Source organism: Pseudophryne corroboree, unplaced genomic scaffold (genome assembly GCF_028390025.1).
Source record: "Pseudophryne corroboree isolate aPseCor3 unplaced genomic scaffold, aPseCor3.hap2 scaffold_2341, whole genome shotgun sequence".
In the NCBI taxonomy this organism is placed as follows: Eukaryota; Metazoa; Chordata; class Amphibia; order Anura; family Myobatrachidae; genus Pseudophryne; species Pseudophryne corroboree.
In genome coordinates this window covers 47,576-58,625 of record NW_026968994.1, presented here as the reverse complement: position 1 = coordinate 58,625, position 11,050 = coordinate 47,576, and the positions used below count along the sequence as shown (strand labels likewise).

The window sequence follows — 11,050 nt, the reverse complement described above, 5'->3', positions numbered from 1 at the left end:
GACTATTAAAAACCTATCAGTCTTAAACAAAGACATCAGTAAGCACCACTGGCATAATGGATAAGGCACTGTTCTCCTAAGCCAGTGGTTGTGGGTTTAAGTCCCGTCTGAGTTGGAAGTCATTACAGCAAGTGTCTCATCACTAGAGTTGATATTTTATCCTTGCTTTAACTGTAAAACAGTCTTGCAGTGTTTAGCTTGTAAAAAATGACCACAGAAGCTAAAATATGACATTAATTATGATAACATTGTTGTTGTTGTTGTTGTTGTTGTTTTTTAAACCTTTTCTATCACCGTGGACAGCTTATTCAAGTGCCATCTGGCATGCATGTTCCTTTGTTGCTCATCATTCATCACCAAAAATGATTTTCTTTTTCAATTCTTATGACTATACTGATTGTATTGAATAAAATCCACATCTAGCATAACCAATTAATGCTGCAAAGTGCTCCAGTGGCGCAATTGGTCAGCGCGCAGTACTTATAAGACAGTATCTGTTGAGCAATGCCGAGGTTGTGAGTTCAAGCCTCACCTGGAGCATCTTTGTACACTGTTTTTTTTCCTTTTCTTATGTCATTAGTCATTGATTATAAACTGCTACCTTAATATTTAATATGATATTACAAAGGATGGAAGAAAGAAAGAAAAAACTCAAACATGATTGTGCATTTAAGTTGTCAGCACACATCTGCTTTGGTTCAAATGCACTGCATATCTTCCTTCAGTCAGCCAACAAAACAGCAATGGAAAAGATTAACATACTGTTGGTAAAGCAGTTGCATCAAATTGATTTTCTGCAATATAGCATGATAATCCATACTGACAGCTCTGGATAGTACCAGCACATTTCTTGCTGGACTTGGTAATGCAAAGAACACAGTAAACAGCTTCACTTTTTTTCAAAAATAAATAATTGACTATTAAAAACCTATCAGTCTTAAATAAGGACATCAGTAAGCACCACTGGCATAATGGATAAGGCACTGTTCTCCTAAACCAGGGGTTCCAAGTCCCATATGGGGTGGAAGTCATTACAGCAAGTGTCTCATCACTAGAGTTGACATTTTATCCTTGCTTCAACTGTAAAACAGTCTTGCAGGGTTTAGCTTGTGAAAAAGTGACCACAGAAGCTAAAATATGACATTAATTATGATAACATTGTTGTTGCTGTTTTTTAAACCTTTTCTATCACCGTGGACAGCTTATTCAAGTGCCATCTGGCATGCATGTTCCTTTGTTGCTCATCATTCATCACCAAAAATGATTTTCTTTTTCAATTCTTATGACTGTACTGATTGTATTGAATAAAATCCACATCTAGCATAACCAATTAATGCTGCAAAGTGCTCCAGTGGCGCAATTGGTCAGCGCGCAGTACTAATAATACAGTATCTGTTGACCAAGGCCGAGGTTGTGAGTTCAAGCCTCACCTGGAGCATCTTTGTATACTGTTTTTTTTTCCTTTTCTTATGTCATTAGTCATTGATAATAAACTGCTACCTTAATATTTAATATGATATTACAAAGGATGGAAGAAAGAAAGAAAAACACAAACATGATTGTGCATTTAAGTTGTCAGCACACATCTGCTTTGGTTCAAATGCACTGCATATCTACCTTTAGTCAGCCAACAAAACAGCAATGGAAAAGATTAACATACTGTTGGTAAAGCAGTTGCATCAAATTGATTTTCTGCAATATAGCATGATAATCCATACTGACAGCTCTGGATAGTACCAGCACATTTCTTGCTGGACTTGGTAATGTAAAGAGTACAGTAAACAGCTTCACTTTTTTTCAAAAATAAATAATTGACTATTAAATACCTATCAGTCTTAAATAAGGACATCAGTAAGCACCACTGGCATAATGGATAAGTCACTGCCCTCCTAAGCCAGGGGTTCCAAGTCCCATATGGGGTGGAAGTCATTACAGCAAGTGTCTCATCACTAGAGTTGATATTTTATCCTTGCTTCAACTGTAAAACAGTCTTGCAGTGTTTAGCTTGTAAAAAATGACCACAGAAGCTAAAATATGACATTAATTATGATAACATTGTTGTTGTTGTTGTTGTTGTTTAAACCTTTTCTATCACCGTGGACAGCTTATTCAAGTGCCATCTGGCATGCATGTTCCTTTGTTGCTCATCATTCATCACCAAAAATGATTTTCTTTTTCAATTCTTATGACTGTACTGATTGTATTGAATAAAATCCACATCTAGCATAACCAATTAATGCTGAAAAGTGATCCAGTGGCGCAATTGGTCAGCGCACAGTACTTTTAAGACAGTATCTGTTGAGCAATGCCGAGGTCGTGAGTTCAAGCCTCACCTGGAGCATCTTTGAATACTTTTTGTTTCCTTTTCTTATGTCATTAGTCATTGATTATAAATTGCTACCTTAATATTTAATATGATATTACAAAGGATGGAAGAAAGAAAGAAAAAACACAACCATGATTGTGCATTTAAGTTGTCAGCACACATCTGCTTTGGTTCAAATGCACTGCATATCTTCCTTCAGTCAGCCAACAAAACAGCAATGGAAAAGATTAACATACTGTTGGTAAAGCAGTTACATCAAATTGATTTTCTGCAATATAGCATGATAATCCATACTGACAGCTCTGGATAGTACCAGCACATTTCTTGCTGGACTTGGTAATGCAAAGAACACAGTAAACAGCTTCACTTTTTTTCAAAAATAAACAATTGACTATTAAAAACCTATCAGTCTTAAATAAGGACATCAGTAAGCACCACTGGCATAATGGATAAGGCACTGTTCTCCTAAGCAAGGGGTTCCAAGTCCCATATGGGGTGGAAGTCATTACAGCAAGTGTCTCATCACTAGAGTTGATATTTTATCCTTGCTTCAACTGTAAAACAGTCTTGCAGGGTTTAGCTTGTAAAAAATGACCACACAAGCTAAAATATGACATTAATTATGATAACATTGTTGTTGTTGTTTTTTAAACCTTTTCTATCACCGTGGACAGCTTATTCAAGTGCCATCTGGCATGCATGTTCCTTTGTTGCTCATCATTCATCACCAAAAATGATTTTCTTTTTCAATTCTTATGACTGTACTGATTGTATTGAATAAAATCCACATCTAGCATAACCAATCAATGCTGCAAAGTGCTCCAGTGGCGCAATTGGTCAGCGCGCAGTACCAATAAGACAATATCTGTTGAGCAATGCTGAGGTTGTGAGTTCAAGCCTCACCTGGAGCATCTTTGTATACTGTTTTTTTTTCCTTTTCTTATGTCATTAGTCATTGATTATAAACTGCTACCTTAATATTTAATATGATATTACAAAGGATGGAAGAAAGAAAGAAAAAACACAAACATGATTGTGCATTTAAGTTGTCAGCACACATCTGCTTTGGTTCAAATGCACTGCATATCTTCCTTCAGTCAGCTAACGAAACAGCAATGGAAAAGATTAACATACTGTTGGTAAAGCAGTTGCATCAAATTGATTTTCTGCAATATAGCATGATAATCCATACTGACAGCTCTGGATAGTACCAGCACATTTCTTGCTGGACTTGGTAATGCAAAGAACACAGTAAACAGCTTCACTTTTTTTCAAAAATAAATAATTGACTATTAAAAACCTATCAGTCTTAAATAAAGACATCAGTAAGCAGCACTGGCATAATGGATAAGGCACTGTTCTCCTAAGCCAGTGGTTGTGGGTTTAAGTCCTGTCTGAGTTGGAAGTCATTACAGCAAGTGTCTCATCACTAGAGTTGATATTTTATCCTTGCTTCAACTGTAAAACAGTCTTGCAGGGTTTAGCTTGTAAAAAATGACCACACAAGCTAAAATATGACATTAATTATGATAACATTGTTGTTGTTGTTTTTTAAACCTTTTCTATCACCGTGGACAGCCTATTCAAGTGCCATCTGGCATGCATGTTCCTTTGTTGCTCATCATTCATCACCAAAAATGATTTTCTTTTTCAATTCTTATGACTGTACTGATTGTATTGAATAAAATCCACATCTAGCATAACCAATTAATGCTGCAAAGTGCTCCAGTGGCGCAATTGGTCAGCGCGCAGTACTTATAAGACAGTATCTGTTGAGCAATGCCGAGGTTGTGAGTTCAAGCCTCACCTGGAGCATCTTTGTACACTGTTTTTTTCCTTTTCTTATGTCATTAGTCATTGATTATAAACTGCTACCTTAATATTTAATATGATATTACAAAGGATGGAAGAAAGAAAGAAAAAACTCAAACATGATTGTGCATTTAAGTTGTCAGCACACATCTGCTTTGGTTCAAATGCACTGCATATCTTCCTTCAGTCAGCCAACAAAACAGCAATGGAAAAGATTAACATACTGTTGGTAAAGCAGTTGCATCAAATTGATTTTCTGCAATATAGCATGATAATCCATACTGACAGCTCTGGATAGTACCAGCACATTTCTTGCTGGACTTGGTAATGCAAAGAACACAGTAAACAGCTTCACTTTTTCCTCAAAAATAAATAATTGACTATTAAAAACCTAACAGTCTTAAATAAGAACATCAGTAAGCACCACTGGCATAATGGATAAGTCACTGCCCTCCTAAGCCAGGGGTTCCAAGTCCCATATGGGGTGGAAGTCATTACAGCAAGTGTCTCATCACTAGAGTTGATATTTTATCCTTGCTTCAACTGTAAAACAGTCTTGCAGGGTTTAGCTTGTAAAAAATGACCACACAAGCTAAAATATGACATTAATTATGATAACATTGTTGTTGTTGTTTTTTAAACCTTTTCTATCACCGTGGACAGCCTATTCAAGTGCCATCTGGCATGCATGTTCCTTTGTTGCTCATCATTCATCACCAAAAATGATTTTCTTTTTCAATTCTTATGACTGTACTGATTGTATTGAATAAAATCCACATCTAGCATAACCAATTAATGCTGCAAAGTGCTCCAGTGGCGCAATTGGTCAGCGTGCAGAACTAATAAGACAGTATCTGTTAAACAATGCCGAGGTTGTGAGTTCAAGCCTCACCTGGAGCATCTTTGTATATTGTTTTTTTTTCCTTTTCTTATGTCATTAGTCATTGATTATAAACTGCTACCTTAATATTTAATATGATATTACAAAGGATGGAAGAAAGAAAGAAAAAACACAAACATGATAGTGCATTTAAGTTGTCAGCACACATCTGCTTTGGTTCAAATGCACTGCATATCTTCCTTCAGTCAGCCAACAAAACAGCAATGGAAAAGATTAACATACTGTTGGTAAAGCAGTTGCATCAAATTGATTTTCTGCAATATAGCATGATAATCCATACTGACAGCTCTGGATAGTACCAGCACATTTCTTGCTGGACTTGGTAATGCAAAGAACACGGTAAACAGCTTCACTTTTTTTCAAAAATAAATAATTGACTATTAAAAACCTATCAGTCTTAAATAAAGACATCAGTAAGCAGCACTGGCATAATGGATAAGGCACTGTTCTCCTAAGCCAGTGGTTGTGGGTTTAAGTCCCGTCTGAGTTGGAAGTCATTACAGCAAGTGTCTCATCACTAGAGTTGATATTTTATCCTTGCTTCAACTGTAAAACAGTCTTGCAGTGTTTAGCTTGTAAAAAATGACCACAGAAGCTAAAATATGACATTAATTATGATAACATTGTTGTTGTTGTTTTTTAAACCTTTTCTATCACCGTGGACAGCCTATTCAAGTGCCATCTGGCAAGCATGTTCCTTTGTTGCTCATCATTCATCACCAAAAATTATTTTCTTTTTCAATTCTTATGACTGTACTGATTGTATTGAAATTAATCCACATCTAGCATAACCAATTAATGCTGCAAAGTGCTCCAGTGGCGCAATTGGTCAGCACGCGGTACTTATAAGACAGTATCTGTTGAGCAATGGTGAGGTTGTGAGTTTAAGCCTCACCCGGAGTATCTTTGTATACTGTTTTTTTTTTCCTTTTCTTATGTCATTAGTCATTGATTATAAACTGCTACCTTAATATTTAATATGATATTACAAAGGATGGAAGAAAGAAAGAAAAAACACAAACATGATTGTGCATTTAAGTTGTCAGCACACATCTGCTTTGGTTCAAATGCACTGCATATCTTCCTTCAGTCAGCCAACAAAACAGCAATGGAAAAGATTAACATACTGTTGGTAAAGCCGTTGCATCAAATTGATTTTCTGCAATATAGCATGATAATCCATACTGACAGCTCTGGATAGTACCAGCACATTTCTTGCTGGACTTGGTAATGCAAAGAACACAGTAAACAGCTTCACTTTTTCCTCAAAAATAAATAATTGACTATTAAAAACCTAACAGTCTTAAATAAGAACATCAGTAAGCACCACTGGCATAATGGATAAGTCACTGCCCTCCTAAGCCAGGGGTTCCAAGTCCCATATGGGGTGGAAGTCATTACAGCAAGTGTCTCATCACTAGAGTTGATATTTTATCCTGGCTTCAACTATAAAACAGTCTTGCAGGGTTTAGCTTGTAAAAAATGACCACAGAAGCTAAAATATGACATTAATTATGATAACATTGTTGTTGTTGTTGTTGTTTTTTAAACCTTTTCTATCACCGTGTACAGCTTATTCAAGTGCCATCTGGCATGCATGTTCCTTTGTTGCTCATCATTCTTCACCAAACATGATTTTCTTTTTCAATTCTTATTACTGTACTGATTGTATTGAATAAAATCCACATCTAGCATAACCAATTAATGCTGCAAAGTGCTCCAGTGGCGCAATTGGTCAGCGTGCAGTACTAATAAGACAGTATCTGTTGAGCAATGCCGAGGTTGTGAGTTCAAGCCTCACCTGGAGCATCTTTGTATACTGTTTTTTTTTCCTTTTCTTATGTCATTAGTCATTGATTATAAACTGCTACCTTAATATTTAATATGATATTACAAAGGATGGAAGAAAGAAAGAAAAAACACAAACATGATTGTGCATTTAAGTTGTCAGCACACATCTGCTTTGGTTCAAATGCACTGCATATCTTCCTTCAGTCAGCCAACAAAACAGCAATGGAAAAGATTAACATACTGTTGGTAAAGCAGTTGCATCAAATTGATTTTCTGCAATATAGCATGATAATCCATACTGACAGCTCTGGATAGTACCAGCACATTTCTTGCTGGACTTGGTAATGCAAAGAACACGGTAAACAGCTTCACTTTTTTTCAAAAATAAATAATTGACTATTAAAAACCTATCAGTCTTAAATAAAGACATCAGTAAGCACCACTGGCATAATGGATAAGGCACTGTTCTCCTAAGCCAGTGGTTGTGGGTTTAAGTCCCGTCTGAGTTGGAAGTCATTACAGCAAGTGTCTCATCACTAGAGTTGATATTTTATCCTTGCTTTAACTATAAAACAGTCTTGCAGTGTTTAGCTTGTAAAAAATGACCACAGAAGCTAAAATATGACATTAATTATGATAACATTGTTGTTGTTGTTGTTTTTTAAACCTTTTCTATCACCGTGGACAGCTTATTCAAGTGCCATCTGGCATGCATGTTCCTTTGTTGCTCAACATTCATCACCAAAAATTATTTTCTTTTTCAATTCTTATGACTGTACTGATTGTATTGAAATGAATCCACATCTAGCATAACCAATGAATGCTGCAAAGTGCTCCAGTGGCGCAATTGGTCAGCACGCGGTACTTATAAGACAGTATCTGTTGAGCAATGGTGAGGTTGTGAGTTTAAGCCTCACCTGGAGTATCTTTGTATACTGTTTTTTTTTCCTTTTCTTATGTCATTAGTCATTGATTATAAACTGCTACCTTAATATTTAATATGATATTACAAAGGATGGAAGAAAGAAAGAAAAAACACAAACATGATTGTGCATTTAAGTTGTCAGCACACATCTGCTTTGGTTCAAATGCACTGCATATCTTCCTTCAGTCAGCCAACAAAACAGCAATGGAAAAGATTAACATACTGTTGGTAAAGCAGTTGCATCAAATTGATTTTCTGCAATATAGCATGATAATCCATACTGACAGCTCTGGATAGTACCAGCACATTTCTTGCTGGACTTGGTAATGCAAAGAACACAGTAAACAGCTTCACTTTTTCCTCAAAAATAAATAATTGACTATTAAAAACCTAACAGTCTTAAATAAGAACATCAGTAAGCACCACTGGCATAATGGATAAGTCACTGCCCTCCTAAGCCAGGGGTTCCAAGTCCCATATGGGGTGGAAGTCATTACAGCAAGTGTCTCATCACTAGAGTTGATATTTTATCCTGGCTTCAACTATAAAACAGTCTTGCAGGGTTTAGCTTGTAAAAAATGACCACAGAAGCTAAAATATGACATTAATTATGATAACATTGTTGTTGTTGTTTTTTAAACCTTTTCTATCACCGTGGACAGCTTATTCAAGTGCCATCTGGCATGCATGTTCCTTTGTTGCTCATCATTCATCACCAAACATGATTTTCTTTTTCAATTCTTATTACTGTACTGATTGTATTGAATAAAATCCACATCTAGCATAACCAATTAATGCTGCAAAGTGCTCCAGTGGCGCAATTGGTCAGCGTGCAGTACTAATAAGACAGTATCTGTTAAGCAATGCCGAGGTTGTGAGTTCAAGCCTCACCTGGAGCATCTTTGTATACTGTTTTTTTTCCCTTTTCTTATGTCATTAGTCATTGATTATAAACTGCTACCTTAATATTTAATATGATATTACAAAGGATGGAAGAAAGAAAGAAAAAACACAAACATGATTGTGCATTTAAGTTGTCAGCACACATCTGCTTTGGTTCAAATGCACTGCACATCTTCCTTCAGTCAGCCAACAAAACAGCAATGGAAAAGATTAACATACTGTTGGTAAAGCAGTTGCATCAAATTGATTTTCTGCAATATAGCATGATAATCCATACTGACAGCTCTGGATAGTACCAGCACATTTCTTGCTGGACTTGGTAATGCAAAGAACACGGTAAACAGCTTCACTTTTTTTCAAAAATAAATAATTGACTATTAAAAACCTATCAGTCTTAAATAAAGACATCAGTAAGCACCACTGGCATAATTGATAAGGCACTGTTCTCCTAAGCCAGTGGTTGTGGGTTTAAGTCCCGTCTGAGTTGGAAGTCATTACAGCAAGTGTCTCATCACTAGAGTTGATATTTTATCCTTGCTTTAACTGTAAAACAGCCTTGCAGTGTTTAGCTTGTAAAAAATGACCACAGAAGCTAAAATATGACATTAATTATGATAACATTGTTGTTGTTGTTGTTGTTGTTGTTTTTTAAACCTTTTCTATCACCGTGGACAGCTTATTCAAGTGCCATCTGGCATGCATGTTCCTTTGTTGCTCATCATTCATCACCAAAAATGATTTTCTTTTTCAATTCTTATGACTGTACTGATTGTATTGAATAAAATCCACATCTAGCATAACCAATTAATGCTGCAAAGTGCTCCAGTGGCGCAATTGGTCAGCGCGCAGTACTTATAAGACAGTATCTGTTGAGCAATGCCGAGGTTGTGAGTTCAAGCCTCACCTGGAGCATCTTTGTACACTGTTTTTTTTCCTTTTCTTATGTCATTAGTCATTGATTATAAACTGCTACCTTAATATTTAATGTGATATTACAAAGGATGGAAGAAAGAAAGAAAAAACTCAAACATGATTGTGCATTTAAGTTGTCAGCACACATCTGCTTTGGTTCAAATGCACTGCATATCTTCCTTCAGTCAGCCAACAAAACAGCAATGGAAAAGATTAACATACTGTTGGTAAAGCAGTTGCATCAAATTGATTTTCTGCAATATAGCATGATAATCCATACTGACAGCTCTGGATAGTACCAGCACATTTCTTGCTGGACTTGGTAATGCAAAGAACACGGTAAACAGCTTCACTTTTTCCTCAAAAATAAATAATTGACTATTAAAAACCTAACAGTCTTAAATAAGAACATCAGTAAGCACCACTGGCATAATGGATAAGTCACTGCCCTCCTAAGCCAGGGGTTCCAAGTCCCATATGGGGTGGAAGTCATTACAGCAAGTGTCTCATCACTAGAGTTGATATTTTACCCTTGCTTCAACTGTAAAACAGTCTTGCAGGGTTTAGCTTGTAAAAAATGACCACAGAAGCTAAAATATGACATTAATTATGATAACATTGTTGTTGTTGTTTTTTAAACCTTTTTTTATCACCGTGGACAGCTTATTCAAGTGCCATCTGGCATGTATGTTCCTTTGTTGCTCATCATTCATCACCAAAAATGATTTTCTTTTTCAATTCTTATGACTGTACTGATTGTATTGAATAAAATCCACATCTAGCATAACCAATTAATGCTGCAAAGTGCTCCAGTGGCGCAATTGGTCAGCGTGCAGTACTAATAAGACAGTATCTGTTAAGCAATGCCGAGGTTGTGAGTTCAAGCCTCACCTGGAGCATCTTTGTATATTGTTTTTTTTTCCTTTTCTTATGTCATTAGTCATTGATTATAAACTGCTACCTTAATATTTAATACGATATTACAAAGGATGGAAGAAAGAAAGAAAAAACACAAACATGATTGTGCATTTAAGTTGTCAGCACACATCTGCTTTGGTTCAAATGCACTGCATATCTTCCTTCAGTCAGCCAACAAAACAGCAATGGAAAAGATTAACATACTGTTGGTAAAGCAGTTGCATCAAATTGATTTTCTGCAATATAGCATGATAATCCATACTGACAGCTCTGGATAGTACCAGCACATTTCTTGCTGGACTTGGTAATGCAAAGAACACGGTAAACAGCTTCACTTTTTTTCAAAAATAAATAATTGACTATTAAAAACCGATCAGTCTTAAATAAAGACATCAGTAAGCACCACTGGCATAATGGATAAGGCACTGTTCTCCTAAGCCAGTGGTTGTGGGTTTAAGTCCCGTCTGAGTTGGAAGTCATTACAGCAAGTGTCTCATCACTAGAGTTGATATTTTATCCTTGCTTCAACTATAAAACAGTCTTGCAGTGTTTAGCTTGTAAA

At 36.1% G+C, this 11,050-nt stretch overlaps 9 non-coding genes across 9 annotated transcripts; all 9 read left to right on the top strand.

The window, feature by feature from the left end:
- Positions 1 to 447: 447 nt before the first annotated feature.
- On the top strand, positions 448 to 540 carry TRNAI-UAU (transfer RNA isoleucine (anticodon UAU)). The gene is given in 2 exon segments: positions 448 to 485; positions 505 to 540. It is a non-coding gene; the product is annotated as a tRNA-Ile (tRNA).
- An 805-nt stretch (positions 541 to 1,345) lies between these two features.
- Positions 1,346 to 1,438, top strand: TRNAI-AAU (transfer RNA isoleucine (anticodon AAU)). The gene is given in 2 exon segments: positions 1,346 to 1,383; positions 1,393 to 1,438. It is a non-coding gene; the product is annotated as a tRNA-Ile (tRNA).
- Positions 1,439 to 3,144: 1,706 nt separating this feature from the next.
- Positions 3,145 to 3,237, top strand: TRNAI-AAU (transfer RNA isoleucine (anticodon AAU)). Its single transcript is given in 2 exon segments — positions 3,145 to 3,182; positions 3,202 to 3,237. It is a non-coding gene; the product is annotated as a tRNA-Ile (tRNA).
- An 811-nt stretch (positions 3,238 to 4,048) lies between these two features.
- Positions 4,049 to 4,141, top strand: TRNAI-UAU (transfer RNA isoleucine (anticodon UAU)). The gene is given in 2 exon segments: positions 4,049 to 4,086; positions 4,106 to 4,141. It is a non-coding gene; the product is annotated as a tRNA-Ile (tRNA).
- Positions 4,142 to 4,945: 804 nt separating this feature from the next.
- TRNAI-AAU (transfer RNA isoleucine (anticodon AAU)) lies at positions 4,946 to 5,038 on the top strand. The gene is given in 2 exon segments: positions 4,946 to 4,983; positions 5,003 to 5,038. It is a non-coding gene; the product is annotated as a tRNA-Ile (tRNA).
- A 1,717-nt stretch (positions 5,039 to 6,755) lies between these two features.
- Positions 6,756 to 6,848, top strand: TRNAI-AAU (transfer RNA isoleucine (anticodon AAU)). The gene is given in 2 exon segments: positions 6,756 to 6,793; positions 6,813 to 6,848. It is a non-coding gene; the product is annotated as a tRNA-Ile (tRNA).
- A 1,713-nt stretch (positions 6,849 to 8,561) lies between these two features.
- Positions 8,562 to 8,654, top strand: TRNAI-AAU (transfer RNA isoleucine (anticodon AAU)). Its single transcript is given in 2 exon segments — positions 8,562 to 8,599; positions 8,619 to 8,654. It is a non-coding gene; the product is annotated as a tRNA-Ile (tRNA).
- Positions 8,655 to 9,477: 823 nt separating this feature from the next.
- TRNAI-UAU (transfer RNA isoleucine (anticodon UAU)) lies at positions 9,478 to 9,570 on the top strand. Its single transcript is given in 2 exon segments — positions 9,478 to 9,515; positions 9,535 to 9,570. It is a non-coding gene; the product is annotated as a tRNA-Ile (tRNA).
- Positions 9,571 to 10,376: 806 nt separating this feature from the next.
- TRNAI-AAU (transfer RNA isoleucine (anticodon AAU)) lies at positions 10,377 to 10,469 on the top strand. The gene is given in 2 exon segments: positions 10,377 to 10,414; positions 10,434 to 10,469. It is a non-coding gene; the product is annotated as a tRNA-Ile (tRNA).
- Positions 10,470 to 11,050: the final 581 nt, after the last annotated feature.